Here is an 11693-nt window from a genome sequence, read left to right on the forward strand (position 1 = left end):
TCCCCCACCCATGTAGAGGCCTGGGAGCCATCAGGCACCCCGAGGGAGGAGGAGGTGGTGTGGTCCGTCCCGGGTCCCCCTGTAGGGGAGGTCCTGGAACACCGCGACACCTCCTACTCCCCCCCTTCCCTCCCAGGTGCATCGGGTGGGCAACGGGCAGGACAGGCTGGCAGCTCGCCATCCCAGTCGCCCGGACCGCAGCCTGGCCCATCTAGGCCAGGACGCCCCAGGAAACGGCCGCCAAAGGGATCCCGTGTCAGAGGGCAGGAATCACAGGAGTCCACCTCCAGTTCTGCTGTACCGTCTGGGGAACCACGTAGACGTAGTCAAAGGGCCCGTAAGGCCAAACAATTAGACACTGAGTAAGTTGGCACGGGTGCAGGGCACAGATGAGTTTTAGGGGCTAGGGCACGTGCATGAACTCCTTTGGTTATTAAAGTCAATGTTACACCTACAGAAGCTGCCTTTGTGCTCTGTCCAAAGCATGCGGGAGTGTCATGTACGTTGAGCGCAAGTGTGTGTGTGAGGGGTGGTCTTACCTCAGCCCCAGGTGAGTCTGCCCCCTTCCCCCTGGGCCGCCATCAACATCCCCCCGGGCAGAGGACGGGACCGTGCGCTGCAGTGTCACAGCCGCATGCAGGGATGGTCCGGGTGGACGGTGGTACTGTGGCCATGGGTCAGACATAGTCCAACGATGTGGAGCCAGGAGCTCATCGCAGGGCGGGTTGTCATCATCCTCCATGGCCTGCAATAGACACGCGTCCACCCGCAACTGTGTGAGCCCGGCCATTGTGCCGCAGGTGGATCGGCAATGGGGGGGGGTGGTGTGCATGCGGGTCGGGTGGGTGTGGTTGGGGAGGGGGGTGAGGGTGCTGGGTGGGTGAATGGGTGGGGGGGGTGGGTGGTCGGCTGTTGCCATGGTGTGCGGTCTGTGGCCACACTACCCGATTCCCACGTCCATCTAGTCAGTGAAGCGGGCGGCTATCAGCCTGTCCCGTGCCCGCTGGGCCAGCCGGTAACGGTGGACAGCCACCCGCCTGTGTCGAGCCCGTCTGCCCTGACCATTGCCCCCATCCCCCTCATCTGGGGAGGACTGGGCCTCTTCCTGCTGCTCCTCCACTCCGCCCTCCTCTGCCTGCGGCACATCGCCCCTCTGCTGGGCTTTGTTGTGTAGGACGCAGCACACCACAATGATGCGGCCGACCCTATCTGACCGATACTGGCGGGCGCCCCCAGAGAGGTCCAGGCACCTGAAACGCATCTTCAGCACGCCAAAGTCCTCTCTATCACTCCCCTTGTTGCTACATGGGCATCATTGTAGCGGTTCTCCGCCTCATTGCGTGGCCTCCGTATAGGCGTCATCAGCCACGATCGCAATGGGTAGCCCCTGTCGCCCAGCAACCAGCCCCTCAGCAGGGGATGGCGTCCCTCGTACATGCTGGGGATGGATGACCGCGACAACATGTATGAGTCGTGTACACTGCCTGGGTAACGGGCGCAGACGTGCAGGATCATCATGCGGTGGTCGCAGACAACCTGTATGTTCATCGAATAGGTCCCCTTCCTATTGGTGAACATGGCCCTGTTATCTGCAGGTGGCCGCACGGCGACGTGCATCCCATCAATCGCGCCCTGGACCATGGGGAACCCGGCCACGGCAGAGAAGCCCACGGCCCGGGCATCTTGGCTGGCCCGGTCCACAGGGAAGCGGATGTAGCGGTGCGCCATGGCACATAGGGCATCTGTCACTGCCCGGATGCACCGATGCACTGATTTCTGCGATATGCCAGACAGGTCCCCACTCGGTGCCTGGAATGACCCCGTTGCAAAAAAGTTCAGGGCCACCGTAACCTTGACGGACACAGGGAGAGGGTGTCCCCCGCCAGTGCCACGCGGTGACAGGTGTGCCAGCAGGTGGCAGATGTGTGCCACGGTTTCCCGCCTCATCCGGAGTCTCCTCCTTCATTCCCGGTCTGTGAGGTCCTGGTATGACTGCCGGGGCCGGTACACACGGGGCGCCCTCGGGTGCCTCCGTTGCCGTGGGGCCGCGACGCCCTCCTCCCCCTCCTCGTCCTGTCGGTCAGGTGTCCCTCCAGCCTGGGCGGCTGCCGCGTGCCCCTCTGCAGCAGCCTGCGCCGCCTCTCTGGCACGCTCCTCCTCCTCCTCCTCCTCATCCAGGGCAACATAAACATTAGCGGCTGCCGCCACGGCGGCCAACATCGCTGGGTGATTGGAAAACATGACAGCCTGGTTTGGGGGGGGCGGGGGGGGACAACATGTCATCATTGCCCATATCCCCTCCTCCCCCCAGCCAGGTGGCATGGACTGCATGAGTCCAACTGTTGGAGGCTGGCACCTGGACAGGTGGACCAACTCACTTGCCCTCGCATCCCCCTCCCCGGCACGGTCCCCCATCCTCCTCCCCGGCATGGGCCCCAACCTCCTCCCCGGCACGGACCCCCCATCCCCCTCCCCGGCACGGATCCCCCATCCTCCTCCCCGGCACGGACCCCATCCTCCTCCCTGGCACGGGCCCCTCATCCCCCTCCCCGGCACGGGCCCCCCATCCCCCTCCCCGGCACAGACCCCCCATCCTCCTCCCCGGCACGGACCCCCCCCACCTCATCCCCCACCCCGGCAAGACCCCCCATCCTCCTCCCCGGCACGGACCCCCATCCCCCTCCCCGGCACGGACCCCCCATCCCCCTCTCCGGCACGGGCCCCCCGTCCCCCTCCCCGGCACGGCCCCCCCATCCCCCTCCCCGGCACAGACCCCCCATCCTCCTCCCCGGCATGGGCCCCAACCTCCTCCCCGGCACGGACCCCCCATCCCCCTCCCCGGCACGGATCCCCCATCCTCCTCCCCGGCACGGTCCCCATCCTCCTCCCCGGCACGGGCCACCCATCCCCCTCCCCGGCACGGGCCCCCCATCCCCCTCCCCGGCACAGACCCCCCCCATCCTCCTCCCCGGCACGGACCTCCCCCCATCCCCCTCCCCGGCACGGACCCCTCATCCTCCTCCCCGGCACGGACCCCCCTCATCCCCCTCCCCGGCACGGACCCCCCATCCTCCTCCCCGGCACGGACCCCCCATCCCCCTCCCCGGCACGGACCCCCCATCCCCCCCCCGGCACGGACCCCCCATCCTCCTCCCCGGCACGGACCCCAACCTCCTCCCCGGCGCGGGCCCCCCATCCCCCTCCCCAGCACGGACCCCAACCTCCTCCTCGGCATGGACCCCCCATCCCCCTCCCTGGCACGGACCCCCCATCCCCCTCCCCGGCACGGACCCCCCATCCCCCTCCCTGGCACGGACCCCCATCCTCCTCCCCGGCACTGACCCCCCTCCCGGCACTCCCCCGGAGCCCAGCCCACTCTAACCACCCCCCCCCCCCCCGCCACACACACACACACAACCCGAGACACACCTCTCCCCACACATTCAGACTGCGGCCACGCCATCGCCTGCCCAGCGGCCAACCCCCCAGGCTGTCACTCACCTCCACGCTGGTCGGCGTGAACCTGGACTTCAGCCCATCCGAAAGGGAGAATATCGGCAGGCCCAAAATCGGCTGCCTTGCGCAGACCCGTGCCATTCTCCGACGTCTGTGGCGCCATTGACGCCCCGCCGACTTTTCTCCCTTCGGAGACTTCGGCAACCGGCGGGGGCAGAGAATGACGCCCCATGATCCTTAAATTATTATTTTGTATTATTTATCAGAGAGCAGTCAGATGTTTGTCTAAATACAAAAAGCAGAAAACAGTTCATCCGTCCATAATACTTACTTCTTCTCCATTGCCCGACGCCGATATTGTACTCAGCGATCGGACGGAGAATCCATTCTGGCGCCCAAATCGGGGCCGGTGCTGGTTTGACTCTGGTGGCGTAATCGCATCGCGTGCCACATGGCGCACGCTGTTGGAATGCCGCTGGCGCGTCACTGGAAGGTCTTCCCACAATGATAAAATATTAAAACATGCTGCTGTGCAGAGAGACCTGGGTGTGCTAGTGCATGAGTCGCAAAAAGTTGGTTTACAGGTGCGACAGGTGATTAAGAAGGCAAATGGAATTTTGTCCTTCATTGCTAGAGGGATGGAGTTTAAGACTAGGGAGGTTATGCTGCAATTGTATAAGGCCACACCTGGAGTATTGTGTTCAGTTTTGGTCTCCTTACCTGAGAAAGGACATACTGGCACTGGAGGGTGTGCAGAGGAGATTCACTAGGTTAATCCCAGAGCTGAAGGGGTTGGATTACGAGGAGAGGTTGAGTAGACTGGGTCTGTTCTCGTTCGAATTTAGAAGGATGAGGGGGGATCTTATAGAAACATATAAAATTATGAAGGGAATAGATAGGATAGATGCGGGCAGGTTGTTTCAACTGGCGGGTGAAAGCAGAACTAGGGGGCATAGCCTCAAAATAAGAGGAAGTAGATTTAGGACTGAGCTTAGGAGGAACTTCTTCACCCAAAGGGTTGTGAATCTCTGGAATTCCTTGCCCAGTGAAGCAGTTGGGGCTCCTTCATTAAATGTTTTTACGATAAAGATAGATAGTTTTTTGAAGAATAAAGGGATTAAGGGTTATGGTGTTCGGGCCGGAAAGTGGAGCTGAGTCCACAAAAGATCAGCCATGATCTCATTGAATGGCGGAGCAGGCTCGCGGGGCCAGATGGCCTACTCCTGCTCCTAGTTCTTATGTTCTTATGCTCCACTCCCGATGTGCCTCATTCCCGACCTCACGGTTGACGTGTGGTCTGAGTGGTTGGGAACCCGGCGTGGTGGCTGCGGACTCTGTCCAGCGCCACCACACTCGGTTGGGAGCCATACCACTGGCTGGGCTGGACTTTCGCTGGGGCTGGGGTGACTGGTGGGGGTCGGCCTGTGGGGTCGCGGATGGCAGGTCAGGTCTGCGCACAGCCGCCGCCATGTTTCACCCGGCACCGCTGCTAGCCCTCACCGGTCCCGGAATCAGCGGAGATTTGGCGTCCTAAAACGCCCGAGAATCCCTAGTTTCAGCTGGAACTTAGCCGCTGAAATGGAGAATCCAGCCCCTTATTCTCTGACGTTTGCTTTCTTTTTTCCTGTTTTCCCCACCTTTCCTCACTTTTACCTGTTCCTTCAGGAATTGTGACATTGCTGATACGGCCACCATATGTTGCTATTGCTCATTTGCCTTGAACTGACTGGCTTGGTAACCATTTCTGAAGGAAGTTATGACTCCAGCACATTGGGTCTGGAGTCGCATGTAGGCCGGACCAGGTCAGGATGGCAGATTTCCTTTCCATTAGTGAATTAGATAGTGTTATTTTTAGAAGAAAAGCAGACAACTTCTGGCCATTTCACGGTCAGATTGGCTTTCAACTCCAGATTTTATTAATTGAATTTAAACTCCAGCAGATGCAATGGAGGGATTGGAACATGGGTCCCAAGAGCATGAACTGCCAGATTGCTAGCCCAGTGACATGGTGACTATGCCACCATCACCACACATGCCTTGAGTTTTTTTAAAATTTGGAATGCCCAATTCTTTTTTTTCCCCAATTAAGGGGCAATTTAGGGTGGCCAATCCACCTAACCAGCACATCTTTGGGTTGTGGGGGTGAGACCCGCGCAGACACGGGGAGAATGTGCAAACTCCACACGGACAGTGACCCGAGGCCGGGATCGAACTTTTTCTCAGCGCTGTGAGGCAGCAGTGCTAACCATTGCACCACCATGCTCCTTACACATTCCTTGAGTCGATAACATTTGCTGTGCTGTGACTAATGATGCAAAATATTGTTCAGTAATAAAGTAAAAGTCACTATAATCCAAAATGACCAGAGGCTGCTTTCCCCTTTGAAGGGGGGGGGGGGGGAAGCTGACTGGTAGTGATTTAACCTGAGGATCAGCACACATCACGAGAGAGGCAAGGTTGAGAAGGCAGGACCCTCATGAATAATCTCAGCCAGTACAGAAATTGACCCCTGCTGTTAGCCTCACTCTGCATCACAAGCCAGCGGCCCATCCAACAGAGTTAAACCAGCCCTCAGTAATAGAGCCATAGAGGTCTAGAGCACAGAAAATGCCTTTTGGCCCATCCTGCTGAGGTAACTTGCCTCGATGGATAATTGTCAGCCTAAATAGTATCTGCAATCAATTCGACCATGTCGCAGACAAGTTGGAACCTGTCCCCACCCAAGGAACTCAACCTATATTAAGCTAGATGTGGAGATGCCAGTGTTGGACTGGGGTGAGCACAGTAAGAAGTCTTACAACACCAGGTTAAAGTCCAACAGGTTTGTTTCAAACACTAGCTTTTGGAGCACTGCTCCTTCCTCAGGTGAATTCACCTGAGGAAGGAGCAGTGCTCCGAAAGCTAGTTTTGAAACTGCCATGAGAATGTCGCTTTAAGAAATGTTTGGCTGCTCATGTTACTGCAGTGATGTCAGAGTGTGGGTGGAGCTGAGCTCTGGTTCTGCTTTTTAGTTTCACTTTGAGAAAAGCTTGGGTGTGTCTGTCTTTTTGGTTTCGTTTTACAATGTGTTGCAGCTGAAGTCAGACAAAACAGCTGTACTGTTGATCTCTCTGCCATGAAGGACTATCTCTTGATCATTTGGTGAATTCAGAAATGTAAATGTTTTCAGTATTGAATGTAAACCCTGATGTGCTTCTGTTTAAAGGTTGTTAAGTCTTTTGGATGTTAAAAGGGCCGCTTAAAGGATTACTCAGTGTTGTATTCTTTAGGGGTTATCTTTAAATTAATGGTTGCTAAGATATTCACTGTTTGTTTTAAAAAGGTTAACTTGAGTTCATAGAATAAACATTGTTTTGTTTGAAAAAATACTTTTCCATTTCTGTTGTACCACACCTGTAGAGTGGGCCCTGTGCTCCCAATACCACAATCTAGTAAAAGTTGTGGGTCAGGTGAACTCCATGATACACTTTGGGGTTCTCTAAACCCTGGCCCATAACAAAACAAACCTGTTGGACTTTAACCTGGTGTTGTAAGACTTCTTACTATATTAGGCTGGATCCAATCCCCAAATTCTCATAGTTTTGGTGAGAACATTTATTTAGAGTTGGTGGTTGCTGAAGACATATTTTAATCACACCAACAGCAAACTGATTCATGTATGCAGTAAGGCTGTTTCTGCAGATTGCAATTTCTCTTCGAAATAAAAATGAACCCAATCATTGTATACGCGGCCAGTGTTTCTGCACAGCCGGGAAAGTAGGAAGCCAGTAACTGGGGCATGTCAAAAGCCAGTTCACAGAGGTTAACTACAGAATAGTTACAGCACAGAAGGAGACCATTCTCCCCATTGTGTCCATGCTAGCTCTCTGCAAGAGGAACTCACCGAGACCCATTCCCCTGCCTTTTGCCACTAACTTTGCAATAACGTCTCTTCATATAATTATCTAATTTGCTTTTAAAAGCCATCACTGAATCCGCCTCCACCACAATCCCAGACAGTCAGTGGATTCCAAATCTTACCCACTCACTGCGTAAAAAGGTTTTCCCTATGTTGCCGTTGCTTATTCTGCCCAATCACTTTAAATCGGTGACCTCTTGATTCTTGATCCTTCCGCCTATGGAAACATTTTCTCCCTATCTACTCTGACAAGGGCACCCATGATTTTGGATGCCTCTAGTAAATCTCCTCTTAATCTTCTTGTCCCCAGGGAGAACAGCACCAGCTTCTCCAACCTGCCCACGTGAAGTTTCTCATCCCTGGAACCATTCTGCTGAGTCTATTCTGCACCCTCTCTATTGCTTTCACATCGCTCCTGGAGTATGTTGCTGAGAAATGGACAGAACGCCGTCAATTGAAGCCAATCAGTGTTTTACATTAGGTTATCATACTTTTTGTACCCAATGCCCCTACTTCAAGCCCACAAGCCCATATGCTAATCCTCAACCTGCCCTGCCACCTTTATGCACATATACACCCAGAACCCTCGGTTCCTGCAGCAACTCTGAATTGTGCACTCTATTTTCTATTGCCTCTCCTGAATCTTCCTACCAAAATGAATTGCTTCATATTTCTCTGCATTAACTTTATTCTGCCCCAATTCCACCAGCCTTAACATGTCCTTTTGAATATTTAACACTATCCTCTGCATAGTTCACAATAAGTCCAATTTTCTTTCATCCACAAATTCTTAAATTGTGCCCGACGCATCTATCTCTGCTCATTAACATATATCAAGAAAAGTAGGTGTGCCAACACCAATCCTCGGGGAAACCCTCTATGATCCTTACCCCTGCCTGTAAAACAATTGTTCACAACTACCCTCTGTTTCCCATCACTCAGCTAATTTTGTGTCCATCCTGTTACTGTCCCTTTGAACCTATAATCTCTAATTCTCTTGACTCTAACCTTTTTGACAAGATTGTTGTGTGGCACTTTATCAAATGTCTTTGGGAAATATCAACTGTATCAATTACATTACTGTACCCCCATCGGTCCCCTCTGTTCCTCAAGCAAGTTAATTAAGCACAATTTTCCCTTAACAAATCCATGTTGGCTCTCCCTAATTAATCCATATTTTCCCAAATGACTATTAAATTTGTCCCGAATTATCATTCCTAAAACCTGGAGGTTAAGCTTATTGGCCTATAGTTGTTGAATTTATCTTTACCCTCTACAAAAATAGATATAGCATTCACAATTCTGGCACCAATTTTATATCGAAGGAGGAGAAAATTATTTGGCCAGCGCCTCGCCAATTTCCACCCTAACTTCCCTCAGTACCCTTCGATGCATCTCATCTAGTCCTGATGACTAAATTACAAACTTTATGTGCAGTCAACCTGCCTAATACAATCTCTTTCGTCCATCCATTGTCTCAACTATCTCTTCATGTATTACAACTCGGTAGCATCTTCTTCCTTGGCAAAGACAGATGTAAATTATTTTCTAAGTACCTCAACCATGTGTCCTGCTTCCATGCATACCCAGACTTTGATGTCCATTATCAGCTCCACTCATCTGCTTACCACTTTTTTACTATTTATATGCCTGCAGTAGATTTTTGAATTCCTTTTATGTTAGCTGCCTGTCTTTTCTCAAACGCTCTCTTTGCTTCTCTAATTTGTTTGTTTTTTTCACTTCTCCTCTGCTTCTTCCATGTTGAACTTGGTTCTTAATTGTATTAATAATAATCATCTCTTATTGTCACGAGTAGGCTTCAGTGAAGTTACTGTGAAAAGCCTCTAGTCGCCACATTCCAACGCCTGTTCGGGGAGGCCGGTACGGGAATTGAACCTGCGCTGCTGCCTTGTTCTGCATTACAAGCCAGATGTTTAGCCCACTGTGCTAGAGCAGCCCCTATTATCCACCTGACATCTGTTCCAAGCACCCCTTTTTCTGCTTCATCTTATTCCCCAGCACTTTTGACATTCACCGAGCTCTGTAATTGTTTGCTCTCGCTTTCCCCCTTGTGGTAATACACTGCAACAGCATCCAAACTGCCTCCTCTTTGAAAGGGAGCCCATTGTTTTCCATGACGGTTTTGCGTGCCAATCTTTGATTCCAATTTGTCTGGGTCAGATCTGGTCTCACCACGTTAAAGACCCCAGCTAATTATTATCACTCTACATGGCTCCTTGTCTTTTTTCAGAGCCAACCTAAACCTTATGATACTAAATGTTCTATTGATACTTGATCCACTTGACCCACCTCATCTCCCAGAGCCCGAACTGGCAACCCCTCCTTCCTCATTGGAATGGAAACATACTGATCTAGAACATTCTCCTGAACACTCTCTAGAAACACTTGACTTTCTCTGCCCTTTATATTCTTACTAGCCCAGTCTAGATGAGGATTATTAAAGGTCCCATTATAATTACTCTATAAATCTTGCACCTCACTGTCGATTCCTTGCAAATCTGTTACTCAATATCTTTCCCACTAGTTGGTGACCTATGGAATATTCCCTGCAATGTAAAACTATTTCCATTGTTTCTTACGTCTAGCCAAGTTACCCCTCTGCGACAACGTCCCTCTCCAGCATTGTAATGTTCTCCTTCATCAATAATCAACATCTCATGCGTTCTTCCCATCCCTAACTTTCAAGAACACCTTGTATCCAGGGATATTTACTATCCCATCCTGCTCCTCTTTAAGCCGGCGTGGGATTTTCCGGCTCCCGCATGCCGCCATGATCATCCGGTCCCGCCAAAAGCCAAAGGAATTTTGGCTGAGCTGCCATATCCCCCACAACGGGTGCCACCACAGCGGGACAGCCCAGCTCTCTGTTATCGCCACAACAAAGGCGAGAAGCAGGATCAAGTGTCGGCCAAACAGCTCTTTGAGCCTGTTCCACCATTCAGTAAGTTGACGCTGGCTTGCTACCCCAACTGCATGTCTCCGTGCTCTCCCAGCTCTCTCACTTGGTTCCCTTAGTGTCCAACAATTTATCAACCTCAGTTTTGAAAATACTCAACGACTGAGCAGCCGCCGCCCTCTGGGGTAGAGAATTCCAAAGATAAGAAAGGCACTCACTAGTGCACAGTGATGTGCCACCCAGTGCATGCTGGTCACTGGAGGAACGCGGGGGAGGCACAATGCTAGTTTATTGAACATCAGTTGGACAATGCCACCAAGTGAAAGAATCAGTGTACTGCAGACTGACCAACATTGCTGCAGCCCTGACAGCAGCCTGAACTACAGTCTGCATTGATATGGCACCGCTAGCATAAAGCAACAAAAAATATCCCTGGGCTTCGCAGATCAACACTGAGCCAATGAAAATGATGCTAGGGTGGATGGATGCAAGCTTGATCAAAGAGCTAGCACCGGGACTTTGAGGTTGATTTTCCTGGTGTACTTCGGGCCGCACTGACTGTCATCAGCGCCAAGTTGCATTGCATCGGCTTCAGTGGAGCTCACGGGCAAGTCTCTACCTACCAGACCAGTGGTAAAGTGGAGTGGCCTTTCAATAGCTGCAGGGTTAAAGCTTGCTTGGGGAAGGGGAAAAGTGGTCAAAGGCAAGGGAAAAGGCTGCAGGGTGAGGATTGCACAGGAGAAGGTAGTTAATCAGGGTATGTGTGTGGGGCACATATTGATCTGTGCAAGTGGCCTCAAGATGGTGATGGTTGAGACGGCAGTCTCCGGAGAAGATTTGGCAATTTGCGGGTGTGTGTAAGAGAGTAAATGGTGATGTGCCTTGAGCTGGCAGTGGAATGAGATGCCAGTGAATGCGTGATGGGATTTTGAGTGATAAGATGGTTGCCTTACCCTGGCGGCACTGTGAGACCATTCAAACTCTCTCTGCACTGGCTGGCCGACCTCATCTGTGTAGTATTAGCACTGACCACCACTGCCACCGCCTCCCAAGCTGGAGTGGTGTGATTGCTAAACCTCCTACACCACTGCAGGAGTAGAACTTATTGCGACGGGCCTCCACTGCATCCAGAAGATGTCCCTGGGATGTGTCAGTGAAACAAAGGCCTGCACGTTTTTCCTGTGAGGGGCCATGTTTTCATTGGAGCAGTCCTGGGCTGGAAACACTGAGAGGAGCATGCACTGCTGCAGTTCAAGTCTGGCTCCTGGCATGAGGAATCAACAAGGTGATGACATGGCGGGTAAATCCCTCTACCAGTATTGTTCTTTGTTCTTTCGGGTTTGGGCCAAGGGTGGTATCATGACCGGTACAGGCTTGGAGGCCCGAAGAGCCTGTTCTTGTGCTGTATTGTTCTTTGTTCTT

Source organism: Scyliorhinus torazame, chromosome 1 (assembly GCF_047496885.1).
Source record: "Scyliorhinus torazame isolate Kashiwa2021f chromosome 1, sScyTor2.1, whole genome shotgun sequence".
NCBI lineage: Eukaryota > Metazoa > Chordata > Chondrichthyes > Carcharhiniformes > Scyliorhinidae > Scyliorhinus > Scyliorhinus torazame.